The sequence below is a fragment of the Ceratosolen solmsi genome, unplaced genomic scaffold, assembly GCF_000503995.2.
Source record: "Ceratosolen solmsi marchali unplaced genomic scaffold, CerSol_1.0 scaffold148, whole genome shotgun sequence".
NCBI lineage: Eukaryota > Metazoa > Arthropoda > Insecta > Hymenoptera > Agaonidae > Ceratosolen > Ceratosolen solmsi.
The window spans coordinates 625,998-639,274 of NW_011948446.1; the positions used below are offsets into that span (position 1 = coordinate 625,998).

A 13,277-nucleotide genomic window follows, 5' to 3' on the forward strand; every position below is an offset into this window, starting at 1 on the left:
AAAAACTAAAACATTTTGATTGGGCGATATAAAATGAATAGACAACTATTTTTTAAAGAAAAATGATCGATACGGACATAAACCCGGTCGATAAATGTGAAGGATAAATTACAGTGCAGTTGTAGTTGTAATTCCAGAGAGCAGTTGTAATAAATATAACGAAGGATATTATATATAAAACAATAACCAATGGAAAGAGTTTTATTTTACTACATTCATGGAACTAATTTAATTTTTTAGATTCTTTCATAGCAATAATTTTATTACTTTCGTTAAAATACAAAGTGCTGTATATATGATGATATTTTACAATTGTGTTAGAAAATTTTTTCAATCATTTTGAAATAGTATGTTATAAAAGTTAATATAAATTAATATTATGAATATAAATTGATATATGAAAGTTTTTATAACAAAAAACAGAATATATTTTAAAAAATTTTAGTTTTTTTCCATGACATATACATATAATGAACTACGTATTTTTATCTAAGCATGAAAATTCTTCGCATCTCATATACTTTTGTATAGAATGATGTTTAACGATAGTAATTACATAGTTTTATAAATTAAAAAAGAAGTAGATTAATCTCATTTTATTATACATTTATTTAATTAATTAGTTGATACAAGAAAAATAACCATTCATGTTTAAAATATATAAAAAAACATGAAATATAAACAATGCAAAATTTGTGTTACACATCGTGAATGATTTGAAAAAAGTTATTTAAAAATATTATCAGAGATTTATATATACTTTTGACAATGTACTACTTTGTATCTCTATTCATCAAATTTTATAGACAAAAACTTACATGTAAAATAAAAATTTTGTTATATATTTTTAAAAACTTTTTAAAAAATTTCAATTAACTGATTATTTATTTTTTTTATATTAATTATTTAATTAGCTCATAAAATAATTAATTAACATAAAACTATAATAAACAGATCTAAATATATAAATTATATGTATATATATATATATTGTAAATATTTAAATCATTCTATCAGTATTGATTTTTTCACATCAAATTTATTATTATATATATATTTAAATAAAAAAATCAATACTGATATAATGAGTAAAGTCGTTACGATGCCAAAGCTTATATTTTAGTGAACTATATATATATATATATATATATATATATATATATATATATATATATATATCATATATGCTATATGGAAAAAACTTTTTAAATGAAATAATCAACCAATAATATATAGAACAAATTCAAAATATATAAGCTTATAAATAAAAATACCATCGATTAATTAATATTACCTAGAAAGCTGTTTCTAGTACTTTACTAGAAATTCTCAATGATAGAAGATTCACTATAACTTTATATTTGGTTTAGAAAGCATAGAATAAAACAGTCCTGTATAAGTCGATAGGTAAAATAATTTTTAGCAATATTTGTACATCTTTAAAATAAAATATTATTAACGAAAATAGTGATTGATCATCCCAAATTTAATTATTTCATCTTAAGGTTAACTCAACAATAAAAATATTGGTTTGATATAAAAATATGCGAGGGGAAATAAAAATAAAATAGAAAAATGTTGATAGTAAGTTAAACCGATCAGCTCTTCTTATACAACTCATATTTTCCAACTATTTTCAAGGGCATGTAAACATTTATTCGATTATTTTACGACTTTTTGTATACATTGAAAAGATTATAAAACGAAAATATACATGGCTATTCATATAAATAATGTCTTTTAGAAAAAAAAAAGTCTTTTTGAGATGAACAAATTTGAAACATATGAAAGATCATATTGTTAAAGCTGACTTTAAATTAAGTCTGTTAAAAGAATTTATTTCTTAGAATAAGGCGCAATTACCATACTTATCATTGGTTTTCTTCTGAAAATGTATTTCGTAAGTATATTCCAGCATTTATTAAGCTTTTATATTTTATTTATTTTTTTTTATATATACTTAAATCAATCTTTTCCATTATAAGTTAGCATAGTTTTCGATAAAAATAATCGACTAACTTATTTGAAAATTTTATAAATAATCAGAAATTTTAGGCGTAAATGATAACTATAACATTAAAAAATATCAATAACAAATGTTTCATTTATAGTTTATTATGTCCAATAATTTATTAAATTCATAAATTTTATTAAAATAATAATAAGAGTCTTTCATATTTGTTTATTAATTTATTTTTTGAATATCCATACATGATATAAAATGAAATGATTTGAAAATTAAAATGAATGTTTTAATAATTAATAGTTTGGTTTAAGCTGGTAATTTTATAAATATATTAGTTATAATTGGAAACTAAAACTTTCAAATTAACCGTTTGAATAATTATTGAATACAAATAATTATTATCTAACTTTCATATTTTAAAAAAAAAAATTTGTATAATAGATTGTTGTAATTGCTTTATAACTTTGTATACAGATTGTAAAAACAAAGCAATAATTCTTTAAAAGATAACATATTCAAACCTTCGTTATTTGTCAATAGGAACAAATAACAAAATTGATGAAGAAAAATTGTAGCTTAAAATTATTAAAAAAAAAACAAATCAAAACTTATAGTTTTGAAACATAAAATCTTAGATTAATAAATAATAATAATCAAATTTTATGAAAACCAGTTTTCTTAACTACATAAACAAATTAATATTGTACTCTGTATCGATACGTTGCCTTGAAAATAAACTCAGTTATATGCCATTAAAATATATAAGTAAAAGCTGAAGCTTATTCACGTGGAACAGCGATCATAAAATGCGCATATACTTATTTCAATGACCTTGATGCATTCTTCCTTCGTTATACTCCATTCAAAGTAACTCTACAAATATAATTATTGTCTAGATAGATAAGAGTTGTATCGTATGTGTCCGTCTTCTACATGTTGTTGACTTTCCTCAATTCTGAAATATCAATGTTACTAGTTAAATGAAAAAAAAAACAAAATACAACATCAATAGAACATTGTTCGGAATTTCGATTGGTTTATGATCTGTAATTTGATACAATTTGTACGCACAAAATTATTTTTTCATTACTTCCATTTTTCTGTGTATATTACGGAGGTTATCAGTGTTGCAAAACATACAATATATTACTTATACATTATTATATTACTGGTTGATATGATATTAATGTTATTACTGAATGATGTACTTTTTAAAAAATAAATTTTAGATTTAACATAAATAAAAGCAGCCTGTGTACAATATTTGTTTTTATAATAGTTTCTGTTTGAAAAAACATTGAATTTGCGAATTCTTAACTAGTCTTCGCCTTATTGCCTAGCGTTCTACAATATTTCCGCATAGCAACGACAATTGTCAATTCCCAAACGTTACATGGCAACGTCCTTCTAGACTTTCTTTTATTCTGTAATTTTTGTTCAGATGTTCTAAAGAGTTGTTACCTAGCAACAAGCTCAAGCACTGCTGCCATCATTGATAGCTGCCTCACTATGTATATATATATATATATATATATATATATATATATAAGAACAGCTCGCCACGAAATTTAATCACTGTACCTTAACCAATTACTCAATCATTAGTTAATACTCAGTATAATTTAAAACAATCGTTAACATCTATTATCGCTCAATTAATAAAAGTCAGTCAATTAACTATTAATTATTTACACAGCTACATACCAGATATTAATTATGATATACACATATAACGTGTCGACTATAACCTGATAATCTAATAAATTAACAGTGACGTCAAAAAATCATAATCCTTTAAGTATTATATTCAAAGAGCACGAGTGCAAGTGCAGTTCAAAAATGAAATTAACCGAAGCACAACACTAGCATATCTTATGACTAATAAGTATCTCTCAACAGCGACGGTTTACAACAGCGACGGTTTATAACGTATCTTAAAACCATCGACGGTTTATAACGTATCTCGAAAGGGCATCACCACAAGGAGGCTCCACGACAGCTGCAAGGAGCAATTGTTAGATTGTCACCTACACGTGACACTGCTCAAGGAAGTAGAGAGATTTACACCTCATGCTGCTGCGAGGTGTACTTTGAATCATCATATTATTGTATTTAAAAAATAAATAGAAAACTAAGATACAATGTATGTTGAATCGAATAATTGCGTCTGTCTCCTCCACTTGCCTCCCCAACCAAATAAAATAATAGGGAAGTTTATAACATGATCCAAGACAGTTTTCAATGTTTAGTTTTTCGAATAAACAATCACCATGTTGATAATACAAATTTATAAATCTTATTTCATAAAAAGTTTATGTAGTAGATCTAATTTTTCAATTTTGTTAATGGATTTAAATTATAATGTATATTTTTATTATTGTGACTTAACTGTTTGGAAGAACCATACAAGACAATAAATATGTAAAAAAGTGAAATTCTTCGTAAATAATAATGAAAATATTCATTAGATTAAAAAATGGCTAATGTAGTTTAAAAGGCAAAATTAACTTTTATAAATGAAATAATTCCATAAGAACATACAACTTTGTATACATATTCTAAAAGATTATAATGTAAGTCGAACAATAATATTTGAGAGGAATATTTTTAATTGAAGAAAGCTAAGTTTAGCAGCTAGACCGTTAGAGGATCAAACTAATTATGGCAAATTTTTCTTATTGTATTTATATTGACATAATATTAAAATAATTTGTTTTTTTGTAATTTGTTTAAATTAAATTAATTGATTTCTTCTCTATTTAGTGTGAGTCACAATTTGAAATAATATGTAAATATGTATTTATACATAAATATGCATGAGATGAATGAGAAAAAGTATATAATTTTTCTGTATTTGATAAATCCCATAACTGTAAAATTGCATAAACTGCACGTACATGTAATTCAATTATTATATTTTTATAATAAAAGATGTTAGAACATCGTATATATTCCCGAAAGCATATCTTCATAAATTCTAATATAATTGAAATTTATGCATACATTTCCTTTATGTATATATGCACGTACTATTAGAATATATTAGTTTAGTATCACTTTAAAATTACATAAATAACATTGTTCAATTGATTAAGCAGATAAATTATAATTAATTTACATTAAATCGAATAAAACTTGTCATTTTTAAGTTGTTGAATCAGAATACCATTACTTACGAGGAAATTTTCTATTTACGCATGGGTAATTTAAACGATTAAATAAATTGCCAACATAAAACTTATGAAAACCTACGCATAAAATGATAGAGATACTATTTTCTAGACTTTTAAAATAAAGTATGAACGATGTCCGAGAAAATTTGTAATATGTATAATAAACCACGACTAACTTCTGCATTTATTTTTACATTTAATTAGAATTATGTTGGAAATTTAATAATCAATTATTCAATAAAGAAAAATTTAGAAATGTTTTTAAAGGCAATTAAATTCTCAGAAAATAGGATTAAAAAAATTATATTAAAATAGTTGGTTATTTTTACGATTGCAATTTTTTAATGACATAGAGCATTTATTTGTTAAATAATAATTTTGTATATTAAAATGTTTGATTAGCTTTAAATATTTTATAGAGATATAATATAAGATAAATAAAATAAATATTTTTAAAATATGAAAAAACAATGATTATTCTTAGTTTGTAAATTATATTTTAAACGGATAATCAGAGAGAGAGAGAGAGAGAGAGAGGGGGGGGGCCGGTTATCACAAAATTAGTTGCTATAAATAAAAATTCGTAAAGAAAACAAATATCTACTTGATTTGTATAAATGATTGTCAATGTGATAAATTTATGAGTAAAAAAAATAAAAGTAATCGCATATTAAAATAATGGAAAATTATTGAAAAAGTTTTTTAACTGTTTCTTATTCTTCAATAGTAAAACTGAAATTGAATAAATAAGAACTCTATATTTTAGCTTTAATTATTCTTTAATGAATCTGCATAAATTATGCTTCATATATTAATCCTGGTTAAAAGTAAAAAAAACATTTATGATCTATAAAGTTCTTGACGTACTCATCAATTTTGATTATTTATATGAGTATGATATAATCATATAATTCAACTTAATGCTTATATTATGATTCATATTTATTTAAACAATTTTAAGCTTACATATATTAAATATTTATAACACTAATTGTGCTATGTCCTAACTTCACTTATGTTATTCCACTAGAAATTAACATATACATAATGCATAAATATCTTATTAAATAGAATCTAATGGTTATTAAATACTTATATACTTTATAATATAAGTATAAATAATACGTAAATAAATTATTTATATAATGAATGATATATAATATTTAAGATTAATTAATTTGATTATAAATGATAACAGTAATAGCTGTTACTTCATACGGATATGCTAAAGATATTGATAACTACATGCGTAGGTAGTATAAGATACATGTAGCGTACAGTTTTCCTAATAAGAATTTTATTTTTTTTTTTAATTGAAAAAAATAAAGCAAAAAATTAAATTATCCTTGGTTTAGGAAAACTAGTATGCTGGACTTGTCCTCGCTTTGTCCTCGATAAGGATACGAGCCGTAGGACAGGAATAAAGGACACACTGTGGAAAACCCTCTTCCTAACACGATGTGATTACTGCGCAAATGCGTACAATTAACTGCGTTGCCTTAAAAAATTTCAAAAAAATTTAATTATCTATATTATTATTATATATAAAATGACTGATTATGAAATAATTTCATTTGATCATTAACAATCTTTTATTGATTATATTACGCTATGAGAAAAATATCGATTCACACTTTCTTTTATTGATGATTACTACAATTGTACATTCTTTCAGTCGTCCATGTTGAAAAACATAATTTTACTATATAATTAGTTCAGCTAATGAAATGAATTTAAATAATAAAATTAATTATGTAATTTACCTCAGTGATAACTATATTTTTCAAAAAGTCTTTGAATGAATGCTATTAAATAATAAAATATATATATTTTTATTATTGAAATTGAAAAAATCTATAATATTTTGTATATTTTAAATAAAATTTGCAAATAAATATAAAATTATTATTTATAATAATGCGAACATCATTATTAAATTATTATTCTAATTAATTCAAATAAAACTGAATATGACTTCAGCCATCTAGCATTGGTGACCTTGAGCTCCTGGCAAATATTGACATACAGTATCTCTCTCATTAACTTAAAAGCTGATATTAATGATTGATACTAATATTGTTAGAGTTGCTAGCATCTACATTTAATCTCCGTTGCCAAATTTTCATATTCATTTCTGTTAATTACTAACGCTTAAAGATCAAAAAAATAATTTTTTTACGATTTAATAACTTCTAAGAAAGTTTCAGTATATATTAAAATGGACAAGTAGAAGAATAATTAATGTAATTCCTAGATTTTTAGTCAGACTCATAAAAACAACATATATATTTATTTAATCGAATGCATTACCATTATGTATATTCGGTATGTACTTAAGACAAATCAGTGACCAAATAGACATTATTAAATTTGTAAAAAAAATATAAGGTCGTATCAAAGATTTTTAATTCGTAAGACTAAGTGCAAAAATTTTATGAGCAAATTGTTTGCTGTACTTACTTAAGTTTTCATATTCCGCTTTATAAAGCTTTTTTTTTAAATTCTTCTTGTTTTAATTTATGATATTTTATTTATTCATCTTTGCTATAATGGTTGAGCGCATACGATTTTATAAAATTATATATTTAGTTCAATATTATAAAACTTTCTTTTAACAATAGAATCATGATGACACGCATCACGATACGGCGTTCCTTATCTCTCGGCTTCTCAACTTAGTAATTATAAGTTCTAGAAAAATAGTTGCCCACTAATAAATAGATACATATTTATGTATGAAGCATTTGTTTGTTATTTAATGAAAGGAATTTCTTAATTGTATAAAAAATATGTCAATTCGAGTACACAAAAATACGAGAAATGTTTTATGCAATTTAATCGCTAGCTATAGATTCACAATAATTTCGTTCCTAATTTGTGAGTCAAATTTTAATAAAATTAGTTTGTATTTTTTCTTTACTTAAATTAGATTATTAACTTCACTATATAAAATAACTTATTATCTAAACCAGTGCTCATAGTATAAAGCATTTTTATGTTTATTGTTATTAGGTGCAGATTATGCAACTGATTATGCACATTATCTAATCAAATTATATCAACATTAAGTACGGGTTGCTCTCAATAGTATTTACTTCCACCATATGAAAGAATTTATGTTCGACAATTTAATTTCTAGTTTATATGTAAGCAACTTCACATCTAACCATTTTTATTATTTTTTTTTGTACATTATAATCAACAGTATATGATTTAATATTTTTATTTTGTGTCTAATAAATTCTTCATTGTAAAGGAATGGTAACAGGAGATGTACTGCCAAGCAAATAAGGAGTGATGAAGTGAGACTAATCTGTTAGAGTACTTTAACCTGTTTCAGTCACTTCAGATCTTGATTGACTTTTCTTTCTTGTCTAAGTGGAAGCGAATGTAAAACGTTATTTATGCAAATCTTATAATCTTTATTATCAATTAGATGAATTTGTTCATTGCCGACATTATCAATGATATTTCAATATACTTAATTTTAAATATAGATTAACTGTAAATATTGATTTATTTAATTAATTATATTAGGTGAATAATGATAATATTAATATTCATTTACTAATTTTAATTGTTTTAAATTGATAATGATTCAACTTTAAATTGTTACAAGTGAGTTAAAGTAATTAGCAGTTCGAGTATTCTTAACATTTCTGGTCGTGTACGTATTATTATAAAATTATTTATCAGATACAATAGAACTGATTTTGGATTTTTTAGTTTTTATATTTATTATAAAAGTACGATTTTAATTTTTGTTTAATTTTTATACTTTGAATATTTATTTTTAAAAAATTGCTAAGCAGTTTTGGTATAACAATATTGAAAACTTTATCCAAAATGTGACGCGCTGTCAAAATTTTTATACAGGTTGCTACGAAAGAAAATAATACAATTTTAAACTGTTGTAATAAAAATAAACAAAAAAAGTTTAAAAATGCATCGTTCATATAATTTAGAAAAATGGTTAAACATAAACTATACAAATTTTATATATTTAAATATATGTATATACGGATTGAAAATAATTTATTTAGAAAAGATTTATATACGATATTATATATATATGTATATACATGGTTGCTAAAAATTAATTCAATAAAAAAAGGAATAATATGACCATATGACCTATTATATTTGTTACTATAAATATTTATATTAAAGCTAAATTTTTTTGCATAATCCATATATATCTCTAAGTACACATAAATGCCTGGCATATCATTTTTAAACCTAAAATAGATATTGGAGCTCAAAATTATTAACTATTGTTGTTCATAGAGTTTAAATGAGATAACTCATAATTTTGTAGTCATCAATTGATCGACGAATAAAACTGAAAACTGAAAAAAAGATCAATTATTTGAATATGTTAATGGAATTAATAAAGAAATGAGAGGGCCCCTTGGGACAGTGATCGTACAAGAATAAGTATTTAATGATAGTGTGAATAAGCCCCGTCGGATTAGAGATACAAATGAATACTGTGCGCGGCGACCTTGGTCGAAGGTTAGAGATTTTACGCTGAGAGATGATGCACGCGCTCGTCTCCACAATATTGCGCGCGCATTTTCGGGATGCTGGCGAAGGTCGGAGGGTGGAAATGATGCCGACAGAGGGATATCGTGGGAGCCATTACGGTAGAAGAATCTTTCGCCGCTGGGAAGCTGTTGCGGCAGCTAGTGTCTCGATATTCGATCGTAGTATTTGCTACCTTTGCAGTGCGCCAGGCCGATTAGGATTACAGACACGAAGGCGTGTCTGTATGTGAAAGATTCGCGGTAGAGGGACGGGGCGCGAGGATTTTCGAGAGCTAAACTCTGCAACTCTGGATTATTCGGACGTTACTTGTCATATATTTGCTGGATCGTGAGATATTGCCGACAGGTCTCGTTTAATGTGGGTTGTAAGTAATCGGTGACAGTAGGACATTGGGGGGGTCTGATTGTACGATTGGAAATGTACTAACCAAATCATGACTAGAATGCTCGGGTTGCGCTCGATTTAATGGAAGTGCGAATACAAAATAAAATACTATTAATTGTCTTGTTTCAAATAAACTTTGAAAATAAAGTTTTTTAAGTCTGCAAACTTCAAATTGAAAAAGTTACCTCAAATATTTAAGAATGATTTAAAAGTGACGCAATTAAGACTAAGTAGTTTTATTAGTATAGGTAAAATTTTCAATCAAAATACGATTTAAATATTTATTTTAAATTGATTCTTTAAGAATTTTCTCTCTGTATATAAAAAGATATATAACTTTTTGGAAAATTATTGTAAAATTAATTTTGTTATGCATTTAATTAAATACTTAACTACATAAAATGTTCAAAAATATTAATCTATTAGATTCACATAAAATTTTATGCATGTATTATAATAATAGTTTTATATATAGTTCGATTATATAAATTCATTTCAATTCATAAAATTCTTAAAGTGGTAAGAATAAATAGAAATATTTTTAAATAATTCATTTATATTTGTTTTTTAAAACCAGTTACAAATCCAACCAATTTATTGATATTTATCAAATTAGGATGAGTTCTGAATTTAATAAACATATTTTTATGTTTATTTTAATATATATATTCTTTTGTCATTCTTTAAAAATATAATTTAAAAATGTTCATTATATAATATTCTATTATATGTATATGTAGTTTAACTAAGATAATTTAAATATAATAAAAAAGCGACTTGTTTTTTTTTTAATTTTCATCGAACTTAATTATTCATATGTACTTCAGATAAAGAAGATTCAAAAATATCATTAGTATGAAACATTCTTTCAGTAATGTGAAGTTTTATAATAATTGATTTTTAGTATTATAGTATTACTAAGGCTTATCTTATCAGCCTTAGTAAAATATTAAGATATTAATATGAAAGCTCTATAATTTAGATGTATAGTTTATAAACAAATTATGTTTTTCATTAGTTATGTTAGTTTCATAATTTATCGGTAGTCTAGATAAAAGTATCTTTTGTAAATGAAGCCTAGAATATATATTAATCAATTTTGTATTAGACAAATTTGAATTATAAAATTATCACCTAATTTATTTACTATAATTATAATTAAATTATTATAATATATTATTAATGTAAACTTTTAATTTTATATACGTGGACATCATTTAATTCCGGCCTAAAAAGTAATTACTTTAAAAATATGCAATGAATAGATTTTGTAATATAAAATAAATGATACGTTACTGTAGGTAAATATTATTTTTTACTACAATCAATGCAATATATTCTGCAAATTCTATATGTTTTCAACTTACATCAAAACTTATCATTATGGAGTTTGTGATTAAAAGTTTTTAAATTAAGTATAAAAGTAGTAATGTCAAAAAATACTGAATTATTAGAAATTTGAGTACAGCCAATTTGACATGGTCTATACATAAATAACTTAATAATTGTAAACACGGAAAATGAGGATGAGTGAAATACGTAATCTACAGAGTCGATAATACTGGGTCATTGCGGAAAGCAATGCGGCACACCCAACAGCCATTTCTTCACTTTCTTGTCTTTGCCAGTTTATGTATCTACCTATGCATTACGTTCTCATTTAAAATGATGAGTAAGTCATAAAACCTATTTCTTCTGAACTGAAAATTTTGAAGATTAATCACTTCTAAACTTGAGGACTGTTCTTTTTTACTTTTATGAAATTGAAAATATATATAATATCTACTATTCATATATTCTACAATATAAAATAAAACATAAAATATATTAGTATTGTAAATTTTAATAAGTTTTATTTCAAAATTATAAATTTAATTGATTATTTATACAAATTTGTAAGTTACAATATTTACATAATTTAATGTACATAAATGCTTCATAAAAATTGATAAATTAGTTTTTATGTATTTTGCAATTTTTAATACGTATTGAATTGCACAAAAAATTTTTATCATACACATGTATATACTGTATTATGTGTTGGCTTGCTTTCTTTATTTAATTAAAAACAGTAGATAAAATAGTTAATACTGTATATATTCAATGTTCCTTACTTTTACTTATTATCCACTACAGATTTCTCGAGATGAGTAGTAATTTTTAAATGAATTTTAAATGAAAAGATTTTCTTACAATTATTTCTTTAATTGGTAATATGTTTTAAAAGGTATTTATTTATAAAATCAAGTGGTTAATAAAAATATAAGTGTATGTAAATAAATAATTTTTTTATAAAAGAATTAAGAAATATAAATTGTATAAATACTAATTTATTTTAAAGAACAATATAAAAAATCAATTATCACTCTTATCATTTACTTTTACCATTTTAGATCTAATTTCATTTCCGAGGATATAACAACATTTTAATCTTGTAGTATCTACTTTCAGTACAAAACATTGCTTAACTAATACGTTCAATGGTTTCTTGAAATCGTTTTTTCTTAATGGTTATAGTTCTTTAAAAGTTGAGCGAAAGGATATTTTAATAAACCCAGATGTTATTCTTGATTCACTTGGAACTACCTTTCTTAAGGCGCACATTATTTTTCTTTTTGTTATTAAAATGTTTAATTAAGATTTTATATCCCGGGTGAAACTTCTTTTATTAATCATTTTATCCAGTTTAATATATTCTTCAATTTAATATTAAAACTTACATAAAATATAAATTAGAGACAGAAAATGAAATAGAAACTATATATTTTTATATATATCTCTAATTCTGATATATTTTAATTTTTACAATTGTTTCAATTTATTAAATTCTTGTACAGCAAATAATATTCAGTTTGTTGCCATATTAAATAGTTTTTATAGTAATTAATAGTTTTTGCCAAATAATAGTTTATTTTGCTGAAAAATTATATATGTATTTAAATTAATATTATATTACCTTTTTTACTTATTTATATTTTAACAAGGTAAGGTAAGTAATAAATTAACTAAGATAATACCGATTTTCTTTACAATAAAATTATAATAAAATATAAATTATAATTAGTATATATTGGAATATTGCATAGCTTCTTCGTTACGTATATTTGTAATTATATCCACAAATTTGATTCTATTGTTTAAAAGTAAAAATATATTGGAATTGCCTTATTCAACTGCATTATAAAAATATAATTAATAGTATCTAT

At 23.5% G+C, this 13,277-nt stretch overlaps 1 protein-coding gene across 1 annotated transcript in view; it reads left to right on the forward strand.

The window, feature by feature from the left end:
• The window catches only part of LOC105366169 (phosphatase and actin regulator 4B), a 128,341-nt gene that overhangs the window by 83,055 nt on the left and 32,009 nt on the right, over positions 1 to 13,277 (forward strand).